Source organism: Pseudopipra pipra, chromosome 5, assembly GCF_036250125.1.
Source record: "Pseudopipra pipra isolate bDixPip1 chromosome 5, bDixPip1.hap1, whole genome shotgun sequence".
NCBI classification, from domain to species: Eukaryota; Metazoa; Chordata; class Aves; order Passeriformes; family Pipridae; genus Pseudopipra; species Pseudopipra pipra.
Window position 1 is genome coordinate 40,171,611 of NC_087553.1, and position 19,210 is coordinate 40,190,820.

General features: G+C 36.8%; 2 protein-coding genes across 5 annotated transcripts in view; both read right to left on the reverse strand.

Moving 5' to 3' along the window:
- MDM2 (MDM2 proto-oncogene) overlaps positions 1 to 19,210 on the reverse strand; it is a 223,930-nt gene that overhangs the window by 90,495 nt on the left and 114,225 nt on the right. The window lies entirely within an intron of this gene.
- The window catches only part of CPSF6 (cleavage and polyadenylation specific factor 6), a 31,687-nt gene continuing 23,221 nt past the window's right edge, over positions 10,745 to 19,210 (reverse strand). For all 4 annotated transcript variants that reach the window (XM_064655686.1, XM_064655685.1, XM_064655684.1 and 1 more), the window contains one exon: positions 10,745 to 14,238. The gene's annotated coding sequence lies outside the window, so the exon portion shown is untranslated. The remainder of the gene's footprint in view (positions 14,239 to 19,210) is intronic.

Genomic DNA, 19,210 nt, shown 5'->3' on the forward strand with positions numbered 1-19,210 from the left:
ATTGGAATATGAGAGAGCAGCCCATCACAGCACCACCAGTAGAAACTGAGCTCACCTGAGCTGGGGGTATTGCACATGTGCTTGGCCCTCAGGGTCCTGCCACCATTGTGCCACCAGCAGCTGTTGGTCTGTAAGAGCCATGATTCTGATTCAGAAAATAAGATGATTGTATAGAGAATGCACATGATAGGGAGTGGTCCTTTTATTCTTTAATTGAACCAAATATGAAAAACACATGCAGTATGTCTTAACTTTAAAAAGTCTGACACGGTATTTCTATTGTTAGAAATAAATTCTGGTATGCTTCTGTGCATTGTTCTCTACATATAGAAGCACAAATCAAGCCCAACATATATTTCCACAAAAATGACAGAGGAAAATACTACACGGCCCAATTTGTGCCATGGTTCTAACCATATTTAATCAATGGTGACCTTCTCCTGAACAGAAATGAAGTGCAAGTGAGCTTTCATAAAGAAAACTTGGGAGACGAGCACAGCGTTAGGGCCCTCTCACCACTGTTACTGCCCTAAGGGTGAAAAGGCAGACGCTGGGAATGGCCAAAAAAAATACTCTGCTAAATATGACCTTGTCTCTTTTCTGGCTTATACCCATATGAGTGCAGGTGACACAGCTGCACACGTGTCTCTTGGGATGGGGACCAGCAGGTGGGCAGTGGCAGGCAGGGTGTGCTCTGCAGCAGCAGCAGCTCCTGTCCTGTTTTGATGCTGTCAATAGCTGTAGCGGGCAGAACTGCTCTCACAGGTGGCCTGAGGGTGCTTCTGGCCACTGCAGATACAGCCAAACAGTCCTGCCCACCTTACCTCTGCTGGCAGGCATGCTCACATGGAGCTTTTCACTGCTCACTGAGGCAGGAGCAGAGGTTTTGGCATGTGGCCATATTCATCCTAACCTCTAAACTCTGGCATTCACATGGACCTGCTCACTTTAACAAAGCTTGTTAAATGGAAATGCCCACCCCATGTCCCCTCTGGACTCACAGAGCTCCAGGCTGTGTCCCCAAAAGGTATTTGGTCCAGAATGCTTCTTTCTGTTAAAAGAATATGTAATAAAATGGTTTGGGTTAGGAGGAACCTTAAGGACCATCTAGTTCCAACCCTCTGGCGATGGACAGGGACACACACCTTCCACTAGACCAGGTTGCTCAGAGCTCCATCCAATCTGATTCCAAACATATCCAGGGATGAGACATCCAGAAATTCTCAGTGCAACCTGTTCCAGTGTCTCACCACCCTCACAGTATAAAATTTCTTCTTAATATCTAGTGTATTATCTCCTTTTATAGGAAAAATTAACGGAAAAGCAAATATGCAAGAACAGGGCAAGTGGGTGTAAACACCATGTGTCCTAAAGAAGGCCAGAGACTCCTTAAACAAATTTGCCTAAATAGAGGCAGAAGAATTATTAACTAGCAGTTGTGAATGCCTTAAGGGGTTAAGTACAATGGGAAGGGAAATAACTAGATAGAGAGCAATATCAGCACAAAAATCAAATTAATATAATTTAGCCAAGAAGAAATTCAGGCAGTGGCTTTGATTTGTAACCCCTTAATCCCTGGAGCATGGGAGGAGTGGGACAGACTTCCTGTAGGAAGTGTGGGAACAAACAGTCCAGAAAAACCTTAGGAGGTTGTAAGATAAATCATGAAAGAGGTTAAAAGATGCAGTTGGCTGCCCCACGACAGGACAGAGCTTCATATCCCAGGCAGCATTTTCCATTCTTTCTTGCTACTTTGCTTTCTTGTGGGGCCTTGCAAAGAAGCATGGAAGGCTAAAAGACACCCACACCATTCCCAACCTGTTTTACCTACAAGCATGGCTAATCACAGAGAAGACAGATATAGGTGAATGAAAAAGAAACAAATTCCATTTTTTTAAACCTCATACAAAGATTTGTTCATCAAAAGAATACTTAATGGATTTATTATCCGAATGTTCACAGGCTTGAATGTTGTTACCAGAATGGAAGCACATTTCAGAAAAGAAGTGGAGGAAGTGGCACTGGACACGTGCTCTGAGCCTACTGAAATAAAAGAAATAATCTCAAATGGAGCAATCTTCAAAGCAGTCACTGAATTTCAGAGTCACAAGCAGGTTGTGGCTATGGTGGGAAAACCTTTGTAGGAATATGTTCAATAAAAAAACCTGCATAACAAGATGACACGGGACAGACTGGAAACTGATGGGATTGTTTGAACTGGACCATGCTAACCAGGTTCCTGTCTATAGCAAAGGGCTGGGAGGGCCCTGGAGAACGTAGGTTTTGAACCTGCTTCTACCAACCTGTTTTTGGAAACTGCTGCATGTGATCTGTCACTGTAACTGTTTAGCCCACCTCTGTCCAAGTGTGCACTTTAGGCAAAGTTTTATCATAAGCCACTGTTGTGAAAGAAATGAGCCATGTAAAGGGAGGTGGCTGCTTCTCAGAGAGCTGAGCCCTTCACATGTCAGCCGCCCTCAGACAGCACATGGATACTGGCATATTTGACAAATAAAGAACAACTTCCAACTCCACACTCTCAGCAAAATTACCAGGTTCCTCAGTATCCTTACCCAGGTTAGGTCACTCCAAAGTTTAATTCTAAAATTGTGGGTTTAAGCTTTCCTCTCCCTCCGCCCTCCCCCAAGCTAAAAAGAGATGGGAACATTTTTATTCTTTGTAAGGGGATTACACACAATGTCACAGGAGGTGACCCTGCAGAAATGTCATGTAAGACTTTTCTCAAACTTCTTCCAGTCCTGGAAAGGACAAACTGCACGGGGGAAGAGGCCACCTGCTCCGAGGATCAGGTGCAGCTGGAGGTAGCACAAACCTGGCTCCAGCAATGAATGGTATACTGCCATCTCTCTCACTAGCCCTAATTGTTTTAACTGACTACCAATTTAATTTGGTGATAACATTGTTTTGGCAACTTGATACTTTTTCCCTAATTAAAGACTTGAATTTTTAGAAACCTTCCCTGCTTCAGTAATGCACCCAAGCCCCTCACAGTTAAAAATCTGAGCTAGCTATTGCTGTAATTATAACTAAAAAAAAAAAAAAAAAAAGGAGATGATAATGTAGAGGTTAAGTTATATTTCTAAATTAATTTTGAAAAAAGGCATAAATTAATTTTAAAATATGATAAATTACTTAACTAAATGGAACAGGCAGGGGATAACTTGAAATTAGGAGGGTGCAGTAGGGATTCCACTTAAAAAAACCAAAAGTTCTTTTTCTGAAGTATCATACAGTTAGCACTGTGAAGGAAACACCAAGAAAATTTTCTCCTGCTGAGATGGAAGGCGGCCAGTAGATAGCTTTAATCATTATGGAGAACTTATACTTACATGGAGAAGCTCAAAATACAGCTTTTTATAGCTGCTAATAAAACATTGGCCTTCTCTGACCCTTATGATTCAAGGACTTCACGTATTAAAAAAAGAACCCACCACACAATTTAGACATTATTTTCAACAGTTTCTTTTGCAGGGTTCTGTTGGCCATTCTACACCATTCACTATTTTCATTACCCTTACACTACAGGTCTTTGAGAAAGTGAGGGCTGTGAACCTACATCTTGCAAAGATTCCAGGCTAAATGACTTTCAGAAAAGTGAGAACTGCAGTTTTAATTACGTATAGGCTCCAATTAACTTTTTGAGGTGGGAGCCCAAGTCCCTTACAACTTGACCCATGAATAAGGATCCTGTTTGGTATGAATGGTCTCTGTTTTCATTCCCTCCCACCAGTGTGGAGCTGCAACACATCAGGCAGAGCTATTTATTTTTTAAGTGAAGCACAGTCTGCAGACTTTAAAAGGTGGCATGGCTAGCTGTCAAAAAGAAGTAGACAGTTAACAGGGAAAGTGGATACCAGCAAGCCTCAGAAATCAGTTTTAAGCATCAATTAAACCATTCTGAAATGCAGTAACTCTGTAGAGCGCTCTGCTCCTTCAGAGGTGAATGCTGCCTATTCTACATGGGAACCCACCCTTCTTCTGATGGGTTTTAGAGATGCATTCCACTACAAGCAACATTTTATCTGCCTGTGTGGACAGTATTTTTCCCAGCATTTTTAGTGTCAAATAAAGGTTTCTGAGCATTGAAGTATTTCTTTCACTCCAAGTGTATTATACAGGAAAACACACAAGATTTTTAGAGCAGTACACTCAAAAGGCATTCAAAATAATATGCAGAAATAAGGCAATAAACAAGAGCTTTTTCACGAGGTGTCAAGGCAAGGAAAAGAAAATACAGCTTGTTTATTTTGTGGAAAAGTGGGGGGGAAAAGTGACTGCTATCTTCTTAAAATTAGGACAGTTGAGGATTATCACAGTTCTGCTGACAGTGCAGACACAATAATTCATGGGATTATAAATTAGGCAAAGGAGTGGTTTTTTCATGCCTCTAGATGGCAGAAAGAGCCCCTTTACGCTCCATTTGCACATCTACCCCATTTTGAACATATCCTTCCTTGTGTGACAGGACACCTTTACCATTAATATACAGGATAAAAAGAAAAAAATCTACTCAATGGGTGCCAGTGCTAAGTAGATTCAAATTGTTTTGAAAATTGTTCAGCAATATATAATTTTTAAAACCATCTGTTTACCCTGAATCCTTTCTGTAAAACTGGGAAGCCCTGTATGAAAAGAAATTAATTTTACTTCCCATTTATACAAAGAGCACAAGGTTTACAAGACTTCCAGCAGTCTGATGGGAAGCAAAGTGCTAATCATCATCATCATGCTAACAATTTTCTGCAAATTGTTCAGAAGAGATGCATTAGCAGATTCAGATGATTAAAAGGAATAGCAATCCTCTATCTGCAGCAAAGAGAACTCTATTTCTACTGGGCTGCAACTGTTTTTCACACTGTCTCTCCAGGAGCAGAAAAAGAGCAGAGTAAAAAAGGTAGAGAATTTGATTAGTTCCTTAAACACCATATAATTTGTGTCTCAGCATTTAAGTCTGAGCTGACCAGCATCTCATTGTTTTCTGTATTACATGTTATGTAATATAGACATTATGTTACTTCTCTGACTCGCTTCCAGCTCAAACTCATCATCAAAAATATAGTAAGCAAAAAATCTTAACAGCACTGCTCTTCTCCTTCCCTCAGGCCAAGGGCAGCACAGCACCTCTTGCCTTGCAGCATCCTTGAAACTAAACATGCTGCACTCTGCAGCTGCCACTCCATCACACTGCTTCTGCATCTTTCACCTCCTTTCTTCAGGCAAAGAAAGAAAATATATTCCCACCTCACTCTCACTTTGGTCTCTTTCTGTTGCCTCTCTAAGGCTCTCCCAACAAGTTACTTTTCCTGGACACAAAGCAGGCTTATTGTCTTCCCATTTCCTGCCATTTCCTCGCATTTTTCAGAAGCAATCACTTGCTTTTGTATCTCCCAAGAGGTAAAACAGATAAAAATCCAATGTGATGGATACATTTTCTTCCTCTTGCAGTTCCAGTTAATCTGTCCATCTATTACACAACAAAGTCTCCTGAGCAGCATCAGTCTTACCTGTACTTATAGAACACGAATGAACATGAACTCATAACTACTCCAGACATAGTGAAGAATTTAATCTCTGTTGTTAGTCAAGATCCATTCAGAAAATCAAGTAGTGTTATGCTTTAAGTACTTCAGGACACGCCAAACCCACTGTCAGAGGTGTTGACTGTGCAGACTACATTCCTGCAACAAATATGCTATGCTAACCAGGTGGTTGTCTTTGGAAAAATGCAGAGATTAACTTGGAAAAACTCCTTTCTCAGTTGATTATTTCTGAGAGTGTATGTCACAGACCTCTAAGGGGACTCAGCCAATTCCCAATGCAAAACAGACATCCTGGCCCCAAAATAATTAAACCAGCATTTCCTTGCCTGGTGTGTCATGATTTGTTATAGTCTAACATTTTAGGGTATAGACACTCAGGTGCATGCACCTGAATTTCATATAATAATGCCTGTAAGAAAGGTATCTTTGTGATCATAAGCTACACACATACCTCTGTCTTCCTTTACTCAACCTGCACTGGACAAACTTGCCTTTCACAGCTTCATACAGACTTTGCTCTGCTGATTTTGGCATTTGATTTGCTTTCTGCTGCTCCTCTGTTTTGCAGCTTACCATCTCCCCTGGACAAGCTGCAGTATTATGAAACTGTCTGAAGGATGAACCAGGGGAAAATTACAAGACAGAGAACAGCACTAATACTTTGAGCCTGAGCATTTCTTCCCATTCCAAACTAACAAAGGTCAAAGAAGGACACTTCCAACTCCTTACTCAATGCCTGCTTCCCAGCAAGTGCTTAAGACGTCTCTCACTTCCATAGAGAAAAATTTCCAAAATTAAAGCCTCTCCTTGATCAGTAATTCCTATATTGACAGAAAATGAAGCAAAATGCCAGCTTTGCAAGAGGAGAAACTTCAGTAGTGCCTTCAGTGAGGTTGGCTCAGAAAAGGTGCAGCAGAAGGGAAGACTTCCTCTTCCCTTAACAACATCCTGGGGACTCAGCTGTGCTGCTGCCTGGGCTGCAAAATCTACAGCAGATGTGCACAAGATCTCCAGAGCTACCCTCACAGAAACAGTTCCTACAGCCCAGTAATCTCCCTTCAACTGCAGCTGGCACAAGAACACAAGGTTCACAGAAGTGACTATTTTAGGCTCTCCTGCTAAACCTCACAAATGCCTTCTACCGCCCTTTCCTCCCAAAAAACTGACAGTCAACTGTAAGGGCCAAACAGTGATATTAGTCAGTCAAGTACAGGAACAGATTTATCCTGGAGTGGGTAATTTTGGGTTTTGGCATTTTTCATCTTGTTTGCAGCCCTCAGAGGATAGGGTAGATGGGAAGAATTAGCTCTCTTTCCTGAGGCCAGTCAGCCTGCAGCTGAGGCAGCAGAGAGCAAACTTCTGTACCAGCTTCCACATTGCTAAGCACTGAGAGAGGAACAAGCAAGGACAATGATCTTCTGCTGAAGCCTGGATTCCAGCATGCTCTCTCCCTCCAGCTCACCACAGGCTCTGGGCCCTTCAATCCGCAACAGCTATGAAGAAGACACTGAAAAAGGTTGGAGGCAAGGTTCTTGCAAGCAGAATTGAGCAAGAAAGCTTTCCTAATAGGCATTATCGAATTATTTCCTTGCATCAAACTCAAGGGATAATATTTTCCCCAGGAAACCTATTGGAAAGGAAACAAAAGCCATACTCACAGTGCTTACCTTCCTCATTCTCCGATACCATTTCAAATCATACCTTAATGGTCTTGCATCCTGGTTAGCTGACCCATGCTTGAACACCTCCATAATGAATTCATCCGTGTACTGAATCGCCACTGTGTTTATCTTAGAGTATACATCCCATGTTTTTGGGGACAGGATGCTTTACGCTTCTCTCCCATTCAGCAATTGGAACTGCTGAACACCCTAACCAGGAGGAAAACTGTAATAAGATACTTTCAAAATCAAGAGTTTGCAATGATTTTCCCATGTGTCCTTAACCCAGGAGGAAGCCTGCAGTCCCCTAAGCCCCACCAGCCACAGCACAACATGTTTCCATCTCGGTCTGAATCTTCACTTGGTCCTTGAAGCCAGGCTACAACACCCACTCATGTTGCTAAAAATTCAGGTTATAATGGTGAAATTCAGACAGAGCAGCAAACTCAGTGGTCAAGCTGACTTTCCTGTCCTCTTGCTTGCTATTTTAAATAATTAATGTCTGAGTCCTTTACAGTTACTGAATGTTATTTCCATTATTGCAGGTTTGGAGCACTACCCAAAGAAATTCAGGTTCTTTTTCTAATGAGCATTGGGTCTTCTCAACGAAGACCTGCACAATTGCTCATCAGGGTTAAACACAATCACGAATGTAATGTTCTTCCATGGCAATCAGATTACATTTCAGACTTCTTTTTGAAGCTATAAAGATAAAAATGATTTCTTTTTCCCCAAATGAAAACCAGTGCTCTCACATAATCTTACCACTGTTAAATGCTAAAGGCTCATCACAGACCAAAGCTGGAGTCGACAGCACTGCAAAATGGTACCATTAATCTAAGATGGTATAATGGATATAGCTCATTTTATGCCACAGTAAATGAACTTTGACAAGTATTATGAATTATGAAAAGCTCGCCACTAGGATGGCACAGTATGGCAGTGCTTGTGGCTTTTTGTCTATAACATACAGATGTGTGTTTTATATAACACAAAGCTCTGCTTTATCAGCAGAAACATTTGCCCGTGAAACCCCAGTACCAAAAGTAGTTTTAAATCATCAGAGGATGGATATTATTGTCATTGATACCAAACCAACTGTTTGCATGAGATGAGCTGACAAGTTCAACCTGCCATACAGCTGTTTTACAACTGCTGTGTTCAACAAGCACATGCTTTGCAATGATTAACGTTTCTCAGACTTTGCCAATTCAAGAAACCAGGTTCAAATAAAAAGTTCTTATTTTAAAAAGTTTTACCACAGCTCCAAACATTACTATACTGATATTTGATTCTGAAAATGTAATTTGAAGAGACTGAAATTGCTTTACACATCATGCTTATTTTTTTCCCCTTTAGTTAATACATTACATGTGGGTCACCGTATTTTACAGAACAAAAAAAGGCTGGCTTAAAAAAAAAGTCTGCACTTCCTATTGATTGTAAACTCTGCAAAGAGTCTTTAAAGACCAGATAAGGACAAGAATAAAGAATAAAACTATTTCTAGATTCAGAAATAATTGTAGCACAGAATCTAGCTGTAACTTTGTTAGAATGTCCACGCTCCAAGTTTTAATGTCTGAAAATTTGAAAAGACTGACAATAATGAGAAGTTTAGACAAGCTGAAATGAAGACAGACAACAGCATTTTTAATATAAAAATGGTCTTTATTTCTTCAATACAAGGTAAGCTACTATTGCAGTTTAAGACCAACACAAAAGTTGGACAGCAAATTGCTTAACAGTCTCCTAAAGGCTGAAAAAAAAGAAACCCATGAAAGCTAAAAGTTGTGCAATATTTCAAGTATAACATCTAAAAAAGATGAAATGATCCCTAAACTTACAGATTAAGTACCTCTGCTGAAAAAGTATTAAAATCCACATTTGCTAGCATACCATCTTACCTTGTGGAGAAATATAGGTCTCCAAAAACTCCAGTGTTCAACAGACTCTTTGGCCTGCCAGCATCAGGAAACTGTTTATTATATATATAAAATCCTTTGGAGTCAGGCATTCTGACAGGCATCCATTTCCTTACACTTTGCATTGCAATTCTGCATTCCAACTTAGACAACCCTACTCCTGTATTTCAAACCATCTCTTGAATAGTTTACTCATAGATCCTTGAGCAAAGCAGGAACCAGGAAATGGAATTGTACAGGAAGACAATACAGCCTTTTGTTTAGAAAGTCAGCAGCGCTGATAATAGTCATAAAACTGCTAAGGTTTACCAAATAGGAATGTATTTCACCTTTAAAACATTTGGCTTTTTCCCCCCCTTTCTTTATTATTTTAAAAAAGGACAACTGCAGTAGTAAGGAAGCTGAATTTGCAATCACTTGTATTTATAAAAGCACACACATTCCTCATTTTCTTACATTTGAAGATCAAGGAAATGTCTGTTTCATAATGTAAGAATAATATGCACAGTTTAAAATATTTTCTATTACAAAATACTGTGTACAAGATGGTGAGGCTGAAGTCTATTAGTTGAATATACTCAAAAGTGTATACTGAAATCATGTAAAAATCACATTACACGGTATAAATAGATGGGAATTTTTACAACTTAAATGCTCCATTCCATTGGGATCAAAGATATACTGTTCACTATTTTCAATAGACTTCAGTAAAACTAGCGTATTTCCAAAGAAGTTTTAAAAGATTTAAGCACAGGCATAGGTCATACCAGAATCTAGAACCCACTGCAATCACTGGGCTATAGGATGGGTTCAGGAACTAACAAGCTTATCATATACAAATAGAATGAGGAGCTTTATTGTACTTCGTCCAACATGGGGGAAGAAAATCCCCCAAGAACATGAAACTGATGAACTATGCTCCAAACTTGTCCTCAGTAAATTTATCCTCTAAAACGAAAATTAATCTAAAAATACATGGGATATCAGACCTTAATGGGGGGTCAGGGGGTGTAGAGAAGGAGAGGGAAACAACTACAAAACCAAAAAACCACCTCAACACCCCCACCCACCCCAAGCCAGTCTGAAATATTAATTGCAAGGCATCATAATTGCAAGAGACAGTATTTCTGCATAAACATCATGATTCAATAGCATGCTGCAACCATTAAGTTCAAGACCTGTGCAGTCAATTACCAAAATAATTTAAATACTAGGTGAATCCACATTGCTTCTTTCCTATGTCAAAATTGTTATTTTGGAAAGAATTGAAATTTCTTCAAGTATATGGACACTGACTCGTACTTTCCTTCCCTAAAATCTTGAAGGGCTTACATTTCAATGCAGAAGTAATTTAGTGTCTTCGATCTTTGAAGAGTACCAGTCTTAAACATGCATGTTTTATATTTGAATCTACATGACTGACAGTATCTTAACAAGTGTTGTATCAGGAAATTTAAGGCTGTATCTCAGTTTACACAAGAACCAAAGACAACTTTAACAGGCTATGTATAAAATTCTATAAGTAAAAATAGGAGCAAAGTCTATTTAACCTGTACACAAGAGAGCAAGTGGATAAGAAATGAAAATCAGGAATTAAGTATTTCTATAAAGAATGCCATGTATTTTACTAGAAACACAGATGACAAGTATATACAACATTTAAATCTCCAATTATCCACATATAACTAGGAAAACATGTACAAGGGTTTGGGTATGCAACTAAACAATCAGGTAAAAAAATACAGTTAGAAAAACTAAGCCTCACCAATTTCAGAGGAACAAAACCAGAACATACTCAGTCCACAAAAAAAAAAAAAAAAGCTAATGTCTAAATTTAATAAAAATATTTTGTTTAACACAAAAACAACAGCTATCCAAGCTTATAAGCCACACTGTAAATAAAAATTTGAAGTTCTGACAAACATTTTTCAAAATGTAATCAGAACAAAAGTTATTGGCACAGAAAGTAAAAAGGGAATGAGGAAAAAAAGACTGTACAGTTTCCAAAATGCTATGTTCTTCTTCTGAAGTACTTTTGACCTGTCAAAACCTATAGTCCAATAAAAATTTTACTTTAAAAAAAAATCACTCTCTACGTCTAAAAAACAAATCACCAATAAAACAACAACTGTTGCTAAAGCACCACCACTCCTAAGTCACTACTTGTTGGTTTTGTCTTTCAAGATAAAGGACACAGCCTTAACATAATATTTTCAATGTTACTTATAAAATCAACGTTTGAAAGAAATAAAGTATTTCCTCACAGACTATTTCATCTTTTCATCAGCAAAAGGAGATGGATTAGAACTGAATGAATATCAAGAGCAGTAGCCATCACGGGCATCATCACCAGTCAATTATTTTCTAAACTGCCATTTCCTGAGCAGGTACAGGAAATTGCCAGGAACATTTAATAAACCAAAACTTGGTAAAAATTCTACTACAGATCCAGTTATACATGATGAACATCACGCATATTTCTTTTTGGTGTCTATCAGGGTCTTTGGATTTTTTTTCTGTACATTTCTTTTTTGTTTTATAAAAAGAAAAATATAACAAAGGACACTCACTCAAGAGAATATTATCTAAATTGCAACACAGTACATTTATCAGTTAAAATTAAGTATTTGGAGAACAGGCAGAAATAATGGGCTTCATACAGGGATCTCATCTCTCAAGTCACAATGATTATTCAGTTTAACTTATGTTATTTACCCCCTGCTATTCCCTCCCTGCTATTTCCATTGCCAGCAATGGAAATCCGTATGTGAGTGAGAAATTACACTCTATGTAAAAAGAGCAACAGTCTCCTTAAAACTATTTCAATGTGGAGTAAAATATCAATTCCTGCATAAAATGCTTGTAAAGTTACTTTTTTATTTTAAAATTTAATATATCTACTCAATGGAACATTACTTACCTGCTGCCTTTCCAGTATTAGCTATTCCCCATGTAACAGCTACAGGCAGGTTATTTCTTCCTTAAACTTATTACACACAGTAGTAAACAATGTTTTTAAGTAAAGAAAAAAAGTTACAACAGTACTGTTTGTAACTAACACCTACTAACAAAAAAAGCAGGAAGTGATTCATGACTTGTTTGACACAGCTTTCAGTTTTACAAAATTTTTAAAGGCAGTTTTCATTTTCAAACAGGATTAAACAAACATGTCAAATATCTTCTCAGTAGCAAATAGTTCAATAAACACCAGTGATCCCATGCATGAGGAACTGAGGTACACAATTTAAGGAGGAAAAAAAAAATGGAGAGTCTGAAGCTGTAGCCAAGTCCAACAGCATCAACCTGGCTGCAGGAAACCTGGTTGAGTAGCAGGTGCCAAAAATATCAGAGCATTTCAAACTTCTGCAAAACTTGGGCAGTTGCACAAGCTACTGGTCCCAACTTGAAGCATAAAAATCACTCATGTATGCAAATAAGATAACTTAAAGCATATATTTACATTCCTTGAAATATATGGAATGTAAGCACGTGCTTGATATGCTCTGGAAAATCAAATGGATTTAAGTGCTTTCCTGAACAGGGTAACGTTTTAGGTTGGCTGTAAAATCTTCAAAATTGGTAAAAAAAGAAATCAAGAGTTTTCTCAGGGTTGCCTCTTAAAGCCATCTGAGGTCTTGAAACTTAACTTAAAACATTAAGTGCGGCTATTTGAATACGTGAAAACTCCAGAGTATGTCCATTACATAACAATTTACAATAGACTAAAAGTGAGCCTTTGCACAAGGCTGCCAGAAACTAAGCTTTTGCAGCTTATATGAACTTGCTATTCACTTGCATTTCACACTTGATGAAATTTAAAACAAATTCTTGAATTTGAAGCCAGCTTTCACTGCGTGCTCCATTAATTTGTTTTTAAGTAAATTTACAAAACCTCATCTGACAAATTTAATCTGCGTCATTTTTTGCTAAGACATTTAAATATTGCCCATCGGTGAACAAGGACATACAAGTGTACCTTCTCTTTTATATGCATGTGTGAATAAACCCCAAAGTATTAAGAAAATACCAAACCCATAAAGTCATAAAAATGGTAACATCTTGTTTCTTCTGGCACATTTCTAATATACAACTATGTACAGACTGCTACGGCCTTGGGGGTAGAGAGGGAACACACACAAGCACTATTACTATAAAACTGTAAACAACTGCAGGGTTTTGTTTTGTTTTTTTAAACCTAACCTTTCTACCCCTTATTATGGGCAGTTTAAGTTCACATGAACAGTTTAAGTTTATATCAACTTTAGTGTCAATCAGGATCAAGGCTGTATGAAAGATAAAATTTTCAGTGTGCTAAAAATCACAGACTTGGGACCATCTCTCCTCAAAACAATCAACCACAGAGTGCTGCAGTTTTTACAGTTTTATGTGTCAATTAGCAAATTCACAAGCCACCTAGGTAAACACTGCTAGAAAGCAAAATAGTATTAAAGGTTTTATGTAACCACTTATTTTCATATCAAAATTGAGTGTGAGAGCGCAACATTAGTACGTTTAACTTGCTGAATGCAAGATTAGGTTGAGGCATATGCAAGAACTATTGCAATGTTTTTGAAGACAGCATCAATGTTTTCATTGTAACATTATCTTTAAATATTGCTGAACACAAGACTTTCCCTGAGGTGTAAACATCAAATAACTTGAACAGCTTTACACATCAGCCCCATTAAACAGTTTATTACAACACTACATCTACGGTAATCAGTGGTGCTGTGTACAGACATTATCATATGAACAGTTTAACATGAACAAACTACTATAAAAACAAGCATTTACTTGACTTTTTTCAATTGTTTGCACATTATAATTGCCAAATGTATATAACCAGTAATAAAGTTGCAAAAGCTAAAGGTTTAAATCACACAGGTTTCCCTCAAATAAAACAGTTAAGCAACATAAAAAAGTAAAAGAGCTACTGGTTACCATGTATGCAGATTTGCTTTATTCAGATCTATTCCTGTTCATTTTATCCATGAATCCTTACAGGCTCAGTTCAATCACATGAAGCAAACTGCTGGACAAGCATCTTTCCTTGAAGAATGTATCTTGTCTTGCACGCTGTTCCTCTTCCTTCAGCTGTAATGTGTCAAAATTTGTGATGTAGATTTTGCTAGTCCCCATAATACACAGAAAATTGCTGGCTTATCTATACATACACAAGTCGTGCATCTACTTCACTGTGATGTAAACTAACACAAAATATCCAGAAGCAGTAGCTACTTGTTTGTGTGTTGTTTTCTAACACAATAGTTAAAAATAAGATTAACGCTGTTGTACAAAAAAGTTGACAGAATATAAATTTCACAGTTAAAGTATTGATGAAAAAGAAAGAAATAGCTACTGCTCCTGTGACTGACGGCAACATTGATATAGAACATTTCCTAAAGTATGCATTCTGCAAGAGTAACTGAACAAGAATTTAAGGTAATTTTGCCACAATTAGATTTTTACATTTTTACCTGCCCACTTACAGAATTTTTAAGCTGGTTTGACATTTAAGGAATGTGCTGATTGTATAATGAAATGGATGGCTCACAGCTCAGTAACATTTAAAAGTGCACAGAATCTGACACCATTATAATCAAAATTTTCAGGCTAGTGGCAAGCTGTATGGGGTTCACATCTAAAAATACAGGCTAGCAGTTTAAGCACAAGAACCCACTTTTCATATAATACACTGTAGATTTGCAGATTTTGTCACCTACTCATCCTATGAAAAATCCCAAGCCCTACTTCCTACTCTCATCTATTTTGGTAAATTAAGGAACCACACAATTCAGAGTTAATTACCGTAAAAGTTCACAAAATACTTGGGATGGTATAATTCCATACACTGGATTTCAGTTGAATTCCATTACAAAACAATCAGCTATCTTAATTTCATTAATAATTCACAATTTCAACATTCAATAATTTCAAAATACTTAAAATGTTAAAACACTCAACACATTAAATTGTTTATTTGAAAAACAAGACATTTAGAGAAGCAATTTCATGAACATGCAACAGTACACAGCTGTCAAATATTGTTCTACTAGTACAATAATTTCAAAACTAAGTACTCATTTTTTCTTCTTCCTTTCCTAAAAGTGACTGTTAATAATAACTTTAAAAAAATCCCAAAGTATAACCAAGTAGGCTCTATACACTACAGTATGCACATATACTAGTCCAAATCCAAAGAAGCAACTGAAATTTCTTATTCACAGACCTCGTTCCCAAGTCATCAACGTATCAACTTTTGGGGAAGTTCCTTCCCCAGAGGCCAATATTTCCATAGGTGTTATGTGCTTTTGAAATTAATTAGTAGCAAAGTGACAAAGTGCTGCCTCCACAAGAAAAATGCGTTCAGGGTTGCAAGTTAAGTTAGCAATAGGCAGGAGAGAATCTCAGAAATTAAGTACTGACAGCTGTGAGACTGCACGTCAGAATTTGCTGCTCTCATAATACAATTGCTGCAGCCAAAATTATGGATCTTTATCACTTCTGTGGCGACAGTTAACAGATCCAAAGCACCATATGTATGATTTATAATACTAGCGTAAGAAAGCTTCAGTTCCTGGGAATAATTTGCTAGATTTGTAAGGGTACTTATGGAACTACAGGGACTCTAAAGAATGCACAGTGAAGTGAATTTAGGATTAATGCTTTTCATTATAGGGCTTTTAAGATGGTCAGCACCACACTGAACCTTCATTTTTAAAAACATGACCAACTAAAATCCAAAGTGGTTACATTTTGGTTTCAAGCATTCTGCCACTATATCTCGGCACAACTGGAAACCCTTGTGGTTCCAAAAAGAAATAAATCTGTATGGATTATACGTTCATGCTCAGCCCTTTTCAGTATTCCACAAGCAAGTAGAATATTGAAGCAACAAACAATTTTAAAAAAATAATAAATCTCTAATCAGTATTTCTTAGCAATACTGTTTTCCATCTGCCTCAAGCTCATATATAAGCTATCCGTCCCAAGCATGTGTTAGGTTTGTACAATTTAACACCACACAGCAATCAGTTTCTCAGCATTTCTACTAATAAAAACCCAAATTTCAGACTTAGCTGTTAAATAGGTTTTGTGAGTTTAAAAGTTAGGGGTTTATGCCAGAATATTCCACAAATGAAATCCCCGGACTTCAGTGATCAAACATCTTGGTATTTATGCAAGATGCAACTTGAGCATTTTTTTACCCACAAAGACACACAACAAAACCCAATAGATTGCCTGTATATATCAAAAGCATCTTGCAGTAGCAACTCTGATTTTTTTTCTCTTTAATTCCCATTATTTAAGTAAGTACATAAAAGCTTTAAATATCTTTTAAAATTGTGAAAATTCTACAGTAGTTTTAAAGCTGTATGTGCATACACCCATAAAGTTTTTGTTATAGTAGTTTAATTTCTGATATTTTCAGAGATTGAATTTCAATCTCACATGTTCACATTTCAGTAAAATGCATGACATACATTTTGTTAGTATATCCTAAAAGCTCCTATGAATTCCTTCATGTAATTCTCCTTTATTTTATTCTATACATAAAGAAAAAGAAATACACAAACCAAAGCTCCCACAGAAAGTATCAGCTTGAAAGCCAAAATTTGTTTTAATTTAACCTACATTCCAGAACATCACAAACCTCCAAATACTCTGATGCTTTAGCTATAACATAGTAAGAAAGAAGGAATTTCAAGCTTGTCTTGTCTCAAGGACTTTCTATTTGTCTTTCTGCATGTAAGCCAAGATACATGTGATTCTGTTCATCATACACAATTTTACCAGCACTAGCACCTTCTCATATTTGCCTATTCCCCCCGCTCCATTATTCATGTACTTACCTGCTACCTTTGTTCAATCTTAGCATATAAGTAAAGATTAACACAACAATTTCATGATTTTATAAGTAACTTTACATGGGAAGAAAAACTCCCAAACTAGTCTCATTCATCATGTATCTTTCTCCTACTATCCCAGCCTGTCTATTCACTAAAAATAACCGATGAACAGTGAGGTGTGTTCAGAAAATTCGATCTTTAGTTTACAAATTAAAAAGATATGACTCACTGTCAATTATTTTTCACATTAATATATGAGGAAGAGACAAAAAGGTAGATCAGGCTGCCACAGAAAAACATAAAAATGAAGATATCTCTCTCATGTGTCCTTTTTTTTTTTTGTAAAAAGAAATCATAGTTCTCAAACCACAATGAGCAAAAGGAAAAAACTGAATTCGTTCGTTCTCTGGAGAACACTGCATCAAATCAACATTTTCATTTCTTTGTTTCTTATGTTATGAAGCTTAAAAGTTTCTAGGGGAACTTTCATACAGACCAAATTTGTCAAAACTAATGATTTCACAAATAAAAGAAAAAAGCACAGGATATGGGGAGCACAAAAATATAAGTGTGTCTAAAGACACCTCAGAAGTCAATAAAATTACAGCAATATATTCATGGGAAAAAAAGTAATAAAAATTATGCTTTTGAAAATAAGTAGCATGAGATACTCATTTCATTTTTTAAATCAACATTTCACCCTCAAGAAAATGAGATAAATCACTGAACATTAAGGAACAAACTATGTTTCTGTAAAGCACCAGAGCAGTGATATAATAGACTGTAAAAAGCGCATAAAGCAGTGGCACTCCTTGCCTCTGTGACACTACACTGGATTTCAAATACTGAATCAGATACACAAAGTATTATTTCTCTGATGAATGCTAAATGCAGAATAGTGCCAGCTCCACATATGTGCTTCCTCAAAAACACACATTTTAAAAAAAGAGATAAGGTAAGTAACTCTTGCAATACCTTAAGATCTGATAATAATTCTAGACAGGTACTTATACTCAAGTCTCGAACAATGCTACCACACAATTCAGTTAATATTAACTAGAAGCTTATTATTAAAATAGCTTATAAAAAATATGCATTTTTCTCTTCATTTACAAGGTTTCTTAAAAGGCTAATTTCATAAGTCACTTGATGTTTAAGTGGTTGTTAACACTGTTACAGGCCTGTTCCTACTTATAGAAGCAAAAATATAATGAATACTACATAAACTATGAGTCCCATTTCCCCTCCTCCTGACACCAAAAAAATTCCAACCATGTTACTTCTTGGATCACTCCAAAGCTGAAACCACTTCAGAGAGAACTGTGAGCAGTTTTTGAAGGAGCATATGAGCCTCAGACATCAAATTATTTTGCTTACAGTGGTTTGAGAGCAGAAAAATCAGAGAATAAACACGAAATATGGAGTACAGAGTCTACATACATATCAACTGTTACAATACTGAGGTTTTGTCTTTGCAATTCAATCCAAATCCAGTTTAAATAGGAAATAATCAATCAACCCAATAACAAAAACATAAAATGAAAAATTTAACAGTCAGCAGATATAGAAATTCAGACAGATTAAGATTGGGACAATGTATCAGCTGGAAATACATCATTGAGTATCAGTTAAATTAAAAAAAATTCTGCCTAAAAAAAAGTCAGGACTCATGATGATGAAATTACATTACTATTCTGTTTGTACACATTAATATTGTTGTTAATCCTTCTAAATATCATTCTATTGGGTTCTTAGTTTTTTTGACTAATACAGGTTAGACATTTGTCTTAAATCCATTGTTCTCTTTTATATCTATAGGCTTTCTATAAGCAAAGGCAAGATGTTTCAAGGAAACATTCAGCTTATAGTAATTCAGGAGAATGGATTATCGATGTACACGAAGCCTTACTCAAGTGAAGGCACAAAAATCTTGCAAGAATTTAACTTTAAATCATGAAGTGTACAAACAGAAGTGTAAACACTTGCTATGGTACAACTAAACTTTTTATAGAATTTTATTGTTATAAACACATTTTGTAAGTTATTCCCATTTTACCCATCTTTATAAATGTAATACAGTACAAACCGAATTTCACTGTTTACAAAAACGTTCACATTGGACCTTTAAAATCCTTCTAAACTAGACGTGTAACGCTTTGGGAAAAAATGCCAGTACAGTATCACAGTTATGACTATAGGTACACAATTAGGAGAGG